The following is a 13864-nucleotide window of genomic DNA, read 5'->3' as shown; positions in this document are numbered from 1 at the left end:
TGTATATAGGAGAAGTATTATAGTATTTATATTCTTGTATATAGGGGCAGTATTATAGTAGTTATATTCTTGTATATAGGGGCAGTATTATAGTCGTTATATTCTTATATATAGGAGCAGTATTATAGTCGTTATATTCTTGTATATAGGGGCAGTATTATAGTAGTTATATTCTTGTATATAGGGGCAGTATTATAGTCGTTATATTCTTATATATAGGAGCAGTATTATAGTAGTTATATTCTTGTATATAGGGGCAGTATTATAGTAGTTATATTCTTGTATACAGGGGCAGTATTATAGTCGTTATATTCTTGTATATAGGGGGCAGTATTATAGTAGTTATATTCTTGTATATAGGGGCAGTATTATAGTAGTTATATTCTTATATATAGGAGCAGTATTATAGTAGTTATATTCTTGCATATAGGGGGCAGTATTATAGTAGTTATATTCTTGTATTTAGGAGCAGTATTATAGTAGTTATATTCTTGTATATAGGAGCAGTATTATAGTAGTTATATTCTTGTATATAGGAGCAGTATTATAGTAGTTATATTCTTGTATATAGGGGCAGTATTATAGTAGTTATATTCTTGTATATAGGAGACAGTATTATAGTAGTTATATTCTTGTATATAGGAGCAGTATTATAGTAGTTATATTCTTGTATATAGGAGCAGTATTATAGTAGTTATATTCTTGTATATAGGAGCAGTATTATAGTAGTTATATTCTTGTATATAAAGGCAGTATTATAGTAGTTATATTCTTGTATATAGGTGCAGTATTATAGTAGTTATATTCTTGTATATAGGAGCAGTATTATAGTAGTTATATTCTTGTATATAGGGGCAGTATTATAGTAGTTATATTCTTGTATATAGGAGACAGTATTATAGTAGTTATATTCTGGTATATAGGAGCAGTATTATAGTAGTTATATTCTTGTATATAGGAGCAGTATTATAGTAGTTATATTCTGGTATATAGGAGCAGTATTATAGTAGTTATATTCTTGTATATAGGGGGCAGTATTATAGTAGTTATATTCTTGTATATAGGAGCAGTATTATAGTAGTTATATTCTTGTATATAGGGGCAGTATTATAGTAGTTATATTCTTGTATATAGGGGCAGTATTATAGTAGTTATATTCTTGTATATAGGGAGCAGTATTATAGTAGTTATATTCTTGTATATAGGAGCAGTATTATAGTAGTTATATTCTTGTATATAGGGGCAGTATTATAGTCGTTATATTCTTGTATATAGGGGGCAGTATTATAGTAGTTATATTCGTGTATATAGGGGCAGTATTATAGTAGTTATATTCTTGTATATAGGTGCAGTATTATAGTAGTTATATTCTTGTATATAGGGGGCAGTATTAGGGCAAAGCCACACGTGGCGGAATTGCTCTTGAATTCCGCTGCGGACACTCCGCAGCGTTAATCCGCAGCGGAGCCGTTTCTCCATTGACTTCCACTTCTATTTAGTAGGGTTTGTTTAGACGAGGCTGAAAATTCCGCTGCGGAGCATATGCTGCGGTGCGGAATTTGGTGTCCGCAGCATGCAATGGATGTTGCGGAGTTGTGGCGGACTGGTTGCGGACTTATGGCGGAATTTCTCCATTGACTTCAATGGAGATTCTAATTTCCGCAATGAAGTCCGCAGCTGTCATGCACATGTTATATGTGCTGCGGATGCGTCTTGCTTTTTTGACATGACATTTCTTCATTCTGGCTGGACCTATGTATTTCTAGGTCTACAGCCAGACTGAGGAAGTCAATGGGGCTCCCGTAATTACGGGAGCGTTGCTAGGAGACGTCAGTAAATAGTCACTGTCCAGGGTGCTGAAACACAGTGACTACCGATCCCAATATACAGCAACCTGTAAAAAAAATAGAAGTTCATACTTACCGAGAACTCCCTGCTTCTGTCTCCAGTCCGGCTTCCCAGGATGACGTTTCAGTCTAAGTGACGGCTGCAGCCAATCACAGGCTGCAGCGGTCACATGGACTGCCGCGTCATCCAGGGAGGTCGGGCTGGATGCCGAAAGAGGGACGCGTCACCAAGACAACGGCCGGTAAGTATGAAATTCGTTTACTTTCACTAGGGAAAGTGCTGGCCCTTCTCTCTATCCTGCACTGATAGAGAGAAGGGAAGCACTTTTACCGCAGTCCGCAGTAGCTAGTCCGCATCAATTTACTGCACATTTTGGGCAGATCCGCCGCAGAATCTGCAACGCAGATTCTGTGCGGCATTGATGCGGACAGTTGCGGAGGAAAACCGCCACGTGGGGCCATGCCCTTATAGTAGTTATATTCTTGTATATAGGAGGCAGTATTATAGTAGTTATATTCTTGTATATAGGGGGTAGTATTATAGTAGTTATATTCTTGTATATAGGAGGCAGTATTATAGTAGTTATATTCTGGTATATAGGGGGCAGTATTATAGTAGTTATATTCTTGTATATAGGGGGCAGTATTATAGTAGTTATATTCTTGTATATAGGGGGCAGTATTATAGTAGTTATATTCTTCTATAAAGGAGGCAGTATTATAGTAGTTATAGTCTTGTATATAGGGGGCAGTATTATAGTAGTTCTATTCTTGTATATAGGGAGCAGTATTATAGTAGTTATATTCTTGTGTATAGGGGCAGTATTATAGTAGTTATATTCTTGTATATAGGAGGCAGTATAATAGTAGTTATATTCTTGTATATAGGGGCAGTATTATAGTAGTTATATTCTTGTATATAGGGGGCAGTATTCTAGTAGTTATAGTCTTGTATATGGGGCAGTATTATAGTAGTTATATTCTTGTATACAGGAGCAGTATTATAGTAGATATATTATTGTATACAGGAGCAGTGTTATAGCAGTTATATTCTTGTATATAGGAGGCAGTATTCTAGTAGTTATAGTCTTGTATATAGGAGGCAGTATTCTAGTAGTTATATTCTTGTATATAGGAGCAGTGTTATAGCAGTTATATTCTTGTATATAGGAGGCAGTATTCTAGTAGTTATAGTCTTGTATATAGGGGATAGTAGTATAGTAGTTATATTCTTGTATATAGGAGGCATTATAGTAGTTATATTCTTGTATATAGGAGCAGTATTATAGTAGTTATATCCTTGTATAGAGCGGGCAGTATTATAGTAGTTATATTCTTGTATATAGGGGGCAGTATTATAGTAGTTATATTCTTGTATATAGGGGGCAGTATTATAGTAGTTTTAGTCTTGTATATAGGGGGCAGTATTATAGTAGTTATATTCTTGTATATAGGGGGCAGTATTATAGTAGTTATATTCTTGTATATAGGGGGCAGTATTATAGTAGTTATAGTCTTGTATATAGGAGCAGTATTATAGTAGTTATATTCTTGTACATAGGAGCAGTGTTATAGCAGTTATATTCTTGTATATAGGAGGCAGTATTCTAGTAGTTATAGTCTTGTATATAGGGGATAGTAGTATAGTAGTTATATTCTTGTATATAGGAGGCATTATAGTAGTTATATTCTTGTATATAGGAGCAGTATTATAGTAGTTATATCCTTGTATAGAGCGGGCAGTATTATAGTAGTTATATTCTTGTATATAGGGGGCAGTATTATAGTAGTTATATTCTTGTATATAGGGGCAGTATTATAGTAGTTATATTCTTGTATATAGGAGCAGTATTATAGTAGTTATAGTCTTGTATATAGTCTTGGCTGATACTATATAGTAGTTATATTCTTGTATATAGGGGCAGTATTATAGCAGTTATATTCCTGTATATAGGAGACAGTATTATAGTAGTTATATTCTTGTATATAGGAGCAGTATTATAGTAGTTATATTCTTGTATATAGGAGCAGTATTATAGTAGTTATATTCTTGTATATAGGAGCAGTATTATAGTCGTTATATTCTTGTATATAGGAGGTAGTATTATAGTAGTTATATTCTTGTATATAGGAGCAGTATTATAGTAGTTATATTCTTGTATATAGGAGGCAGTATTATAGTAGTTATATTCTTGTATATAGGAGCAGTATTATAGTAGTTATATTCTTGTATATAGGGGCAGTATTATAGTAGTTATATTCTTGTATATAGGGGCAGTATTATAGTAGTTATATTCTTGTATATAGGAGCAGTATTATAGTAGTTATATTCTTGTATATAGGGGCAGTATTATAGTAGTTATACTCTTGTATATAGCGGCAGTATTATAGTAGTTATATTCTTGTCTCTAGGGGGCCGTATTATAGTAGTTATATTCTTGTATATAGGGGCAGTATTATAGTAGTTATATTCTTGTATATAGAGAGCAGTATTATAGTAGTTATATTCTTGTATATAGGAGGCAGTATTATAGTAGTTATATTCTTGTATACAGGGGGCAGTATTATAGTAGTTATATTCTTGTATATAGGGGGCAGTATTATAGTAGTTATATACTTGTATATAGGAGCAGTATTATAGTAGTTATATTCTTGTATATAGGAGCAGTATTATAGTAGTTATATTCTTGTATATAGGGAGCAGTATTATAGTAGTTATATTCTTGTATATAGGGGGCAGTATTATAGTAGTTATATTCTTGTATATAGAGGGCAGTATTATAGTAGTTATATTCTTGTATATAGGGGTAGTATTATAGTAGTTATATTCTTGTATATAGGGGCAGTATTATAGTAGTTATATTCTTGTATATAGGGGGCAGTATTATAGTAGTTATATTCTTGTCTCTAGGGAGCAATATTATAGTAGTTATATTCTTGTCTCTAGGGGGCCGTATTATAGTAGTTATATTCTTGCTAGGCTTATATATGCTACTTTCCTGCCTCTGATGCAGACCAATCAGCACAAGGCAGCTTGAGGATAGTTCACTCCCCATTGGCTAACTACAGCAAATTAGCATAGATGGAGCTAAACACAACAGTGGGCCATATCTCTGGAACGGGATGGTCCAGGATAAAAAGAAAAACAGAACTGGATTCAAGGAGACAGCGCTATTCAGGTCAGTAAACCCGATCGACTTATATGACCTAGTGACGGGTCCTCTTTAAGGGATTAAGTTTAGTCTCCTCTTTTTTTTTCAATACAATTGATGATTGACAGGTTTAGTCAAGTATGAAAAGCCAAGGAAATCCCTGGGTCTATAAACAGCTGATATTTAGAGGCTTTTACACATATTTCTACATTAACCTGGTAAGGCCAGGAATTTTTTTTAATTTTTTTTTTTAAGCTCTTTCTAATTGACCTCATTCAAATCCTATTTGTGAGTCCAAAGCAAGGAACACTTAATGCTGACAATCTGCTAACTGCTCCAGGCAATGTGTCTCCCGGGAGAAAGCTCTGAAGTGTTTATAAAACACAACTCCACTCCATTAACGTCTTAGCGCTGTGACCATCAGCAGATCACTGGTCCTTCGCTTTCCTCTTAAAGTGATAAGGACCCGAGGGCGGTTACCAGGACACGGCTGATATGTGGCCATTGGGAACAAGTATATGGCTTTAATCTCAAGACTGCGTAGGTAGAAATACCAGGCTGACTGCACGGGGGGTTGGTGAAATCATATCCGTGTGAGCTGCAAATGTTTTACTCAGGTCACTTTATATTTGTCCGCATCATTAGACAAAACTTCTTCGTAACAGACGACTATTGGATAAAAAAAAAGTACGCAAACAAGGTCCGAATGACGGATTGTTGGATTTATTTTAGCTGACATTTCACATGACTATGACGGACTACCAGTCGTGCATGTTTTTTTGATGTTGCCTACGTAATAGTGTCAGCCACAGTGCCTCCACAATAATGTCAAGCTGTGTACCAATCACAATTTCCATAAAAAATGTAACGCAATGTACGGTACCAGTCTCATGGCCTACATTACATTGCCAGTTAGAATTTCCGTATGATGGACATACACTATACATTACCTGTTCTACACGGGTAAGACAAGGAGTTAGGGTCTGGTCACATATACCACAGCACCCTACGGACTTCATATGGGAAACATCAGGTTCTACACGGTTGTCGTCCTTGTGCTGTCCGTGTTTTTCACGCACCATAAACTTGAATAGGCGACGTGGTCCCCAAAAATGGACCAAAATAGGACATGCAGTGAGTTTTGTGCAACGGCCACACGTTTCGTGAAAAATCACGGATGTGTGAATAGCCTCATTGGATTGCATTGTTCTGTCCGTTGTTAAAACGGACAGCACACGGACACCGAACACGCTCGTGTCAATGAGCTCTTAGAAGCAGAAGGAGCATGGAGGACATTATACAGCAGTAATGATCAGTGTATATGAGAATCCAGTAATGGGGTGACATACAACTCTTACCAGCAGCCTGTGTGTTTCTCTCTGCTCCCTACTTCTTCCGATAGACTTCTATGGGCAGCATTTTTTGTGTCTCTCTCCCTGCTCCCCTCACCATAGCCTTCTATGGTTAGAAGCCTCTGTGTCTCTTTGCCTGCTCCCTTCTCCATAAACTTCTAGGGGCAGCAGCATTTGTGCGTGTCTCTCTCTCTCTGTCTCTCTAATCCCCTCTTGATAGACTTCTATGGGAAGCAGCATGTGTCCCTCTCCCTGCTCCCCTCTCCATAGACTTCTATGGGCAGCAGCGTCTATGTGTCTCTCTCTCTCTCCCTGCTCCCCTCTCCATAGACTTCTATGGGCATCAGCGTTTGTGTCTCTCTTGCTGCTCCTCCCTCCCCTCTTCATAGACTTCTCTTGGCAGGCAGTGAAGAGACAACCCCCCCCCCCCCCCACTTCCAGCAGTACGTCTCCTCTGATCTGTAGCCAGAGATGGATTATGCTTCACAACAGGGGGTGGACAGAAGAGACACCTAGTGACGGTGACTTCACACAGAATTTGCATGGTTAAAACAACAAAATTTTAACAGTAAGTCAATTACAAAGTTGATCTATAACAGGTATACTATTAGATTATTTTAAGTTGTTTAAAAAGTTAGTGTCGATTTAAACCAGAAAACCGCTTTAATACATCTAGTCATGGCTGAAAAAAACGACTTTTTATTTCCAACTGAGAATCAAAGGGCGGAAAATGCATGTAGTAAAGGACAAGGTTATTCTATCCAGCTTGTCTAATAAACCTGTAAGGCTAAGTTCACACGGAGTATTTTGGGGGAGGAATATCTGCCTCAAAGCTCCAAACGGAATTTTGAGGCAGATATTCCTCCCCCAAAATACTCCGTGTGAATAGCAATTATCGCGCCGTTTTTCGCCCGCGGCCATTGAGCGCCGCGGGCATAAAACACGCTTTCTCCTGCCTCCCATTGAAGTCAATGGGAGGTCGGACGCGGAAGCGCCCGAAGATAGGGCATGTCGCTTCTTTTTCCCGCGAGGCAGTTTTACTGCTCGCGGGAAAAAGACGCCGACGCCTCCCATTGAAATCAATGGGAGGCGTTCTCGGGCCGTTTCTGCCGAGTTTTGCGACGCGGTTTCCGCGTCAAAAAACTCGGCAAAAGACCCCGTGTGAACATAGCCTAACAGTCAATGTATTGTACTTATAGCTAAAATAAAAGGATGACCCTGAAGTCAGAGGGGATAAAACCCATGAGAAAAGCCTCATTGCCTAACGTACCTAGAATTACAAAGAAAATAAAATCTTAAAAAACGTCCAGAGAAGATGTTGCACGGATGAGCGCCCGTACTTTACCGCAGCCCAGTCTATTAAACACCGGTGGAAGTGTTGCTGGGGCTTTACACAAACACCACGGGTCATCGCTCTGAATTGATAGGCCCTTGGATCGGCCATTAAAACTTCAGAACTGTTAACATGGGGACCATTCTCAGGATCTGTAAACGTCTTCGGAGAATCCGGGGCTTTATCACCCGTTACAAGGCCCGGCTCGTCTCCCAGACTCCTATTGACTGGAGTCGTGAAAAAGAAAACTTGTAGCCCTGTGGAAATCATGTCGAAGAATATGTTTTTGTAACTGAACATGGTGCTGCCCACTATCTCGGGTTGGGGGGCCATAAAGATGTCGATGAATGCAGAACGTCATTGATTCGTCGTCTTCTGACAAGTTAATATTCTATTTAGTCATTTCTAAGATATATCTGTCTCTGGGAAAACTGGGTGACAACTTATATGGGAACTTATACCGCTCCCACCCAGCTTTCCCGTGGGGCAGATAAAGCATTCAAAAGTACGTAAACACGTGCGCCATGTTTATAAAGCCTCTGGCAGCCACTGTTAGACAGGTCAGAGCAGTCTCGTATTGTTCATGGGTTTTCTTTAAGGCGGAATTCACACGACCGGGTCGTTCCCGAGCCCGAGTGTCGGCCGGTAAAATCGGCCATTTTGCCCGGCCGGTTTGCATTAAGTTTTGCATCCGGGCCGGGCCGGGCAGATCCGGACAGTGACATCAGCGGCAACTCCTGAAGGGGAATCCCCATGTGTTCGGGGATTCCGCTTCAGGAGTTTCCCCTGATGTCACTGCCCAGATATGGACAGAGACATCAAGCGCTCTGTCCAGGAGCGGAATCCCCGAACACACGGGGATTCCGCTCCTTCAAGGAGCTAAAGTGCGGCTAGCACATAGCAGAGCGGGGAGATACCTCCCTGCTCTGCTATAGTGGCGTCGCTGCAGTAGTAGTAGCAGCCGCAGCAGCTGCTAGTGGTGCCATGGAAGGTGTCACCGGGCCAGGGCGCTTTTAAAACAAGCAGGGGAAGGGAGCCAGCGCAGCGCTCCCTCCACCTGCTGTACACCCCGGCCCTGCCACACAGTGTACAGCGATGCCATTCATCAACTCCTCCTCCTCACATGCACTCTGCGCTGTGAGGAGGAGGAGACAGAACGCAAGCCACGGAAAACACGGCCATCACTCGGGACACATTCCGGTGATGTCCGCGTATTACCCGGCCCCATAGACTTCGTGTGAATAGCCCCATTAGGGGTCTATTATTCCTAATGCAGCCGGGTGCCAGCCGATTTATAAACGGCCGGCACCCGTCCGGGAAACCCTGCCTTGTGAATGAGGCCTAAGGGTACCTCTAATGATGTCTCCCACCAGAAGCGTACGGTCTCCTTCAGACGGTCGTCACGCAGCTGCATTTTGGCGTCCGTATTACAACCTGCAAGTCCCGACGTGGGTCTAAGAGGGATCGATGATGCGGTTAGTTCATGTCATTAGACCTGCGGTCGGGCCAGGACTGGCGACCGTAATACGAGCGCAAAAATGTGACTGCATTACAGGCGTCTGAATGAGTCCTCATAGTGATGGCAGGAGCTACAGAGGAGAGAGTGGACGGGCTGGTTGCCTAGGCAACAGTATAACGCTGAAAGCGTCTCCTTGGTCATATTGCTGCCGCATCCTGCCGTCACTTTTTGGGTATGTTCACACGGTGTGTTTTTGGACGTTTTTCGGGCCGTAAACCGCATGAAAATCGGAAGCTGACTCCAAACATCTGGTCATTGATTTCAATGGGAAAACTGCGTTCTGTTCCGACTGGGCTTTTTTTACGCGGCCGTGCAGGTCACTTCTTCAGCCGTTTTTGGTGCAGTTTTTCATAGACTTTATAGAAAAACAGCTCCAAAAACGGCCGTTAATAACGCAGCGAAAAACGCGACTGATTAAAAAACTTAAGAAAATCAGGAGCTGTGTTCCCTTGAAAACAGCTCCGTATTTTCAGCCGTTTTTTATTTTGTGTGCGAACAGAGCCTTAGGGTTAGTCCACACGTAGCGTAAACATTGCAGAAAATCCGCATCGTAATACAGTAGCAGCAGAGTGGATGGGATTTGAACAAATCTCATCCACACGCTGCAAAAAAACGCCGAAAAAAACGTTTATAAATTGACATGCGGTGCCATTTTTTAATGCACAGCATTGGAATCGCTGGTTTTCCCCAGAATTCAATAGGGAGGTAAAACCCGCAACAAATAGCAGATGTTTTGTTTTTTTGCGAAAAAAAACAAACCTGCAATTCCACAGCAAAAATAGCAAACCCAGAAAAAAAAAAAAAAAAGATTATACTTACCCAGATCTTTCTGCTTCTGTGTCCTGCCCGGCCTCCAGGGATGACGTTTTGACCTATGTGACTGCTGGAGCCAATCACAGGCTGCAGTGGTCACATGGGATAAGACGTCATCCCAGGAGGCCGGGCTGCAGGACGGCAGAGTGACGAGTCGCCATAATTACGGGTAAGCATAAGCTTTTTTTTTTTAATAATCTGCCGTTTTCCAGCTCGGACATTCCAGCCGAAAAACTGCACCACAATTTGGCGCGGTTTTTCGGCTGGAATTCCCTGCGGCACGCTGTGTGCTTTTACGTAACGTACCTGCCCTGTGTGAACTCCGCCTTAAACTTCTGACAGGAGATGTTTCCGTCATCATTGGAGGTGCCCGGTAAGAGCAGAAGTTGTGGCCATTTTCACCTCCAGATTGTCTCTGCCGTTTATAATCGCGTCCTCTGTCTCGTCTGCCGTTTTCCCTTGTCACAAGCGCTCTCAAGAAAAGACTTGTCGGGCGCAACCGCCGCAACTGTTTACAGAGACGATCATTAGGAAGAGTTTGGCCGGAAACAAAAGAGTCCTTGTTTATATTGTTTCCCGTTGACATATCAACAGAATAGCTGAGAGCCGACAATGCATTCCTATGGAATCTGCACCATTGTCCGAAAAAGCTTCCGGATCCTCGCCGCGCCCTTTCATCCCCAATAAATAAAAGCGTCTGATTGCTGAATGAGATATTTGTTCTTATTAACCTCTTCTCCAGCCGCTTTACCTCAGGACTCCCAGGTCCACGGGTGCCACTCGTATGCCGTGAAAAACGGCCCGGGTGGCACTCGGTCGTGTTCAATTGCACTTAAAGGTGTTGCCTCCCGAAGACAACCGCAGTCCATACACCCTATTAGGACATATGTATAAGGTGGGTGACCGGGAGACCAAAGACAGCTCTCCATATCTTCCAAAATGGCCGACTATGGTTCCAAGTCACCATAGGAAGAACAGCTCTGGAGCACAAACTGCTGCTCTAATCGGTGAAATACTGTGGGGACCGAGAGGGTAGGAAAGCAAATAGTAAAATGTATTATTTGGGCGGAGAGGAGTTACCTTTCAGCGTTAACCGGTTATCTTTCTTTCAAGTACTCAGCGGCCGACAAACTCGGACGACTATATACGGTATTTACTGGTACCTGGAAGATGAAAATAATTAATGATACGATGCAATTATTAGTAATATAATTGATAGTAATTAGTAATATTAGTATAATATATAATAATTATAATATATATTAGTAATAATGCAGCATATATATGTACATATAAATTATTGCACAGCCCAGTGGGAACATGTAGGTTCATTTAATAGCCCATTATGTGTCACACCCCATTTAGTCCTCACTTTACGTCAGGAGCCGCCAGTCACCCCAATTTACCTCAGAAATCCCGTAATTATAGAAGCGGCTCCACTCTCATGATGACGTAACGGAGCAACGCAGGAGCCGAGCCCACCCACTTGGAACAGGATTGGAGGCGGGGCTTAACGTGTTGCCGTATCGAGCTGAAGCCAAGGTGTACATTACGTGACGTAACAAAAATGGCTTCCTCGTCCCCTCATTAGTTCATACCAGTTGAGACGGTGAGGGGAGAAAATAAAAAGTAGACGGATTTGGTGGAAGATTTGTAAAGATGTGACTGAATATAGACCCCTATCTTGTATGTAGTGATGTATTTACGTACGTATGCACAGTATATAGTATTGTATGTGTAGACCTGTGTATTTGTATAGGATAATAAGGTAATGTCGTCTTGGAGTAGTATGACAGGAAATTCACCCAATAATCTAGAACATTTGATAATCCGACACCTGTCAGGTTCCTATTATATAGAAGGTACACCTTTTCAAGCAATTGCATGTGAAATGAAAATGAAGCACCTTTGCAAATCGTTTTGCGTTTACAGCTCCTATGCTGATCGATGTGTCTCCTTGGTAACAGACATATCTAAACACATTTGTCATTCAGTAGCTTGGTAAAGCTGGGTGACGACCTCTGCTGGAGTTCTAGTTGCTGCCATATTGGCTGTCACACAACTTTCCCAGGAACAGATATCATCAAGAAACGTCTGGGTATGATTTTTACTTGACAGAAGACGACGACTCGAGGAATTTTTTTGGATTTCTTTAGTAATAATTTTCATTTTGTGTCAGTATAAACTGCTCAGCGCTCACTGCTCCCTCGTGACATTTCGGCGCTCAAAGACGTTTAATCTCCTTCCAATATGATTATTAAATATTAGCGGACACTTTTCTTCAGTGCGTTCCTGGGGGATCAGACAATTCTGAAATATTTTCACGTGTTCCGCCAACATCAGATAGCGAACGTAACCGCGCCAGAATGTTTATTCAGTACTTTCCAAGGGAAATGTCTGGCCTGAGTAACGATTTAAGTAAGACGCGTCTTTCCTTGAAGAACTCTTGAAAGCTGGAAATCTATTAATATATCGCACTGTTCGCAGACAACAGTTGCGCAAATTTTACCGTATGTTTGACAAGTTCAAATGTAGTGAAATTCCTTTCAATTGGCATTTGTTAATCCAGAAATCTGATAATCTGGCATTTGTTTAATGTGGAATTTCGCTAGACCGGAAGCAGAATATTGAACCAATTAGAAAATTCCTCTGAAAACGACCGTCTGATAATCCGGTAGGTCCAATAGATGACGGATTAAAGGAAGTTTATAGTACTATGTAAATGGGTGATTGTGAATCCATGCGACTGAGAGGCCAGACCCATATTTAGCGACATAACATAAAAAAATCGTGTCAGTTGCCGCAAAAAAAACTCATTTTGACCGCGTCGTGGGCCATAAATACGACAGCAGAACTGATGCCATTTTTCGGAAGACGTAGAAAACGCTACGGGACAATTTATAAAAACGTGCTAGGACCTGTACCATATTTATAAACATCCGGCCGCCATTTTTGTGTAGTCTAATCTGTCACATACGCCATATTTTCTACGCTGCTGCATACTGTAGTGTAGAAGGCTTCCGAAACTTGCACCAAATTCACCTTCGACCATATAAAATGTCAAATTAGTTGCTTGTCACATAGAAAATGGCGCCATTTTTGCAGGTGAATAACTTAGCAAAATTCCGCGTTTTAGTTTCTCCTTATTTTTGTATTAATGTGCGCCATTTTTCTTTACATGTAACACTTCCCCGATGCCTCGTCTGTGGATGACATCACGCCGCGGTTGAGAACACACGTTTCGGTATTCGCCGTCCGTCTGGCTTCATAGGTAGACGATGAGGTAAGTTCCATCTCCTGTTCCCAGCCCGTTCCTGTGACGTCGAGTGCGACATATGATTTTTCGGAATCTTTAGAATGTTGGATCAGTCACTTGTAACAATCCCTTGATCCCGATCTGCTCTCAATCGCCTTATGATGTTGACGTAATCGGCGTAAATCACACCGGTAAACGCCGCAGAGGTTTAAAGCCGCTCTGTAGGATTATCGTCCTGAACCAGCAGGCTCAGGATGAACAACCCAATAGGATTTACTGCATGATATTATTATATTATATATGGTAGTCGTATCCAATCTGCGGCTGCTGCCAAACTACAACTTCCAGCCTTGCTGTCAGGGCATGCTGGGAGTTGTAGTTTTGCCATAGGGGAGTCACTATTTTGCAGCTGGTGGGTCTTTTTTTCATGCGTATTGATGGAGCTGACAGACGGGCTCTATCTGGGTGACAGGTGCCGCGGAGTAACAGTGACTCGTTCTATCCCCAATATACAATTATCTATCTGAATGAAGAGCTCTATTATCCGACTGATCAAAGCGCGCTCTCTGGGAGGATCGGACACCTGCGCTCA

General features: G+C 41.4%; 1 protein-coding gene across 3 annotated transcripts in view; it reads right to left on the bottom strand.

Moving 5' to 3' along the window:
- The window catches only part of SPO11 (SPO11 initiator of meiotic double strand breaks), a 34898-nt gene extending 23379 nt beyond the window's left edge, over positions 1-11519 (bottom strand). For 2 of the 3 annotated variants that reach the window (XM_075845600.1, XM_075845598.1), the window contains exons 1-2: positions 11423-11519; positions 11097-11179 (exon numbers count right to left, since the gene is read on the bottom strand). The gene's annotated coding sequence lies outside the window, so the exon portion shown is untranslated. The other variant, XM_075845599.1, reaches the window with a different exon arrangement.
- Between the last annotated feature and the right edge of the window lie 2345 nt (positions 11520-13864).

Source organism: Rhinoderma darwinii, chromosome 13 (assembly GCF_050947455.1).
Source record: "Rhinoderma darwinii isolate aRhiDar2 chromosome 13, aRhiDar2.hap1, whole genome shotgun sequence".
NCBI lineage: Eukaryota > Metazoa > Chordata > Amphibia > Anura > Rhinodermatidae > Rhinoderma > Rhinoderma darwinii.
Note: the sequence above shows the minus strand (reverse complement) of the source record. Positions and strands in the feature narration are given on the sequence as shown.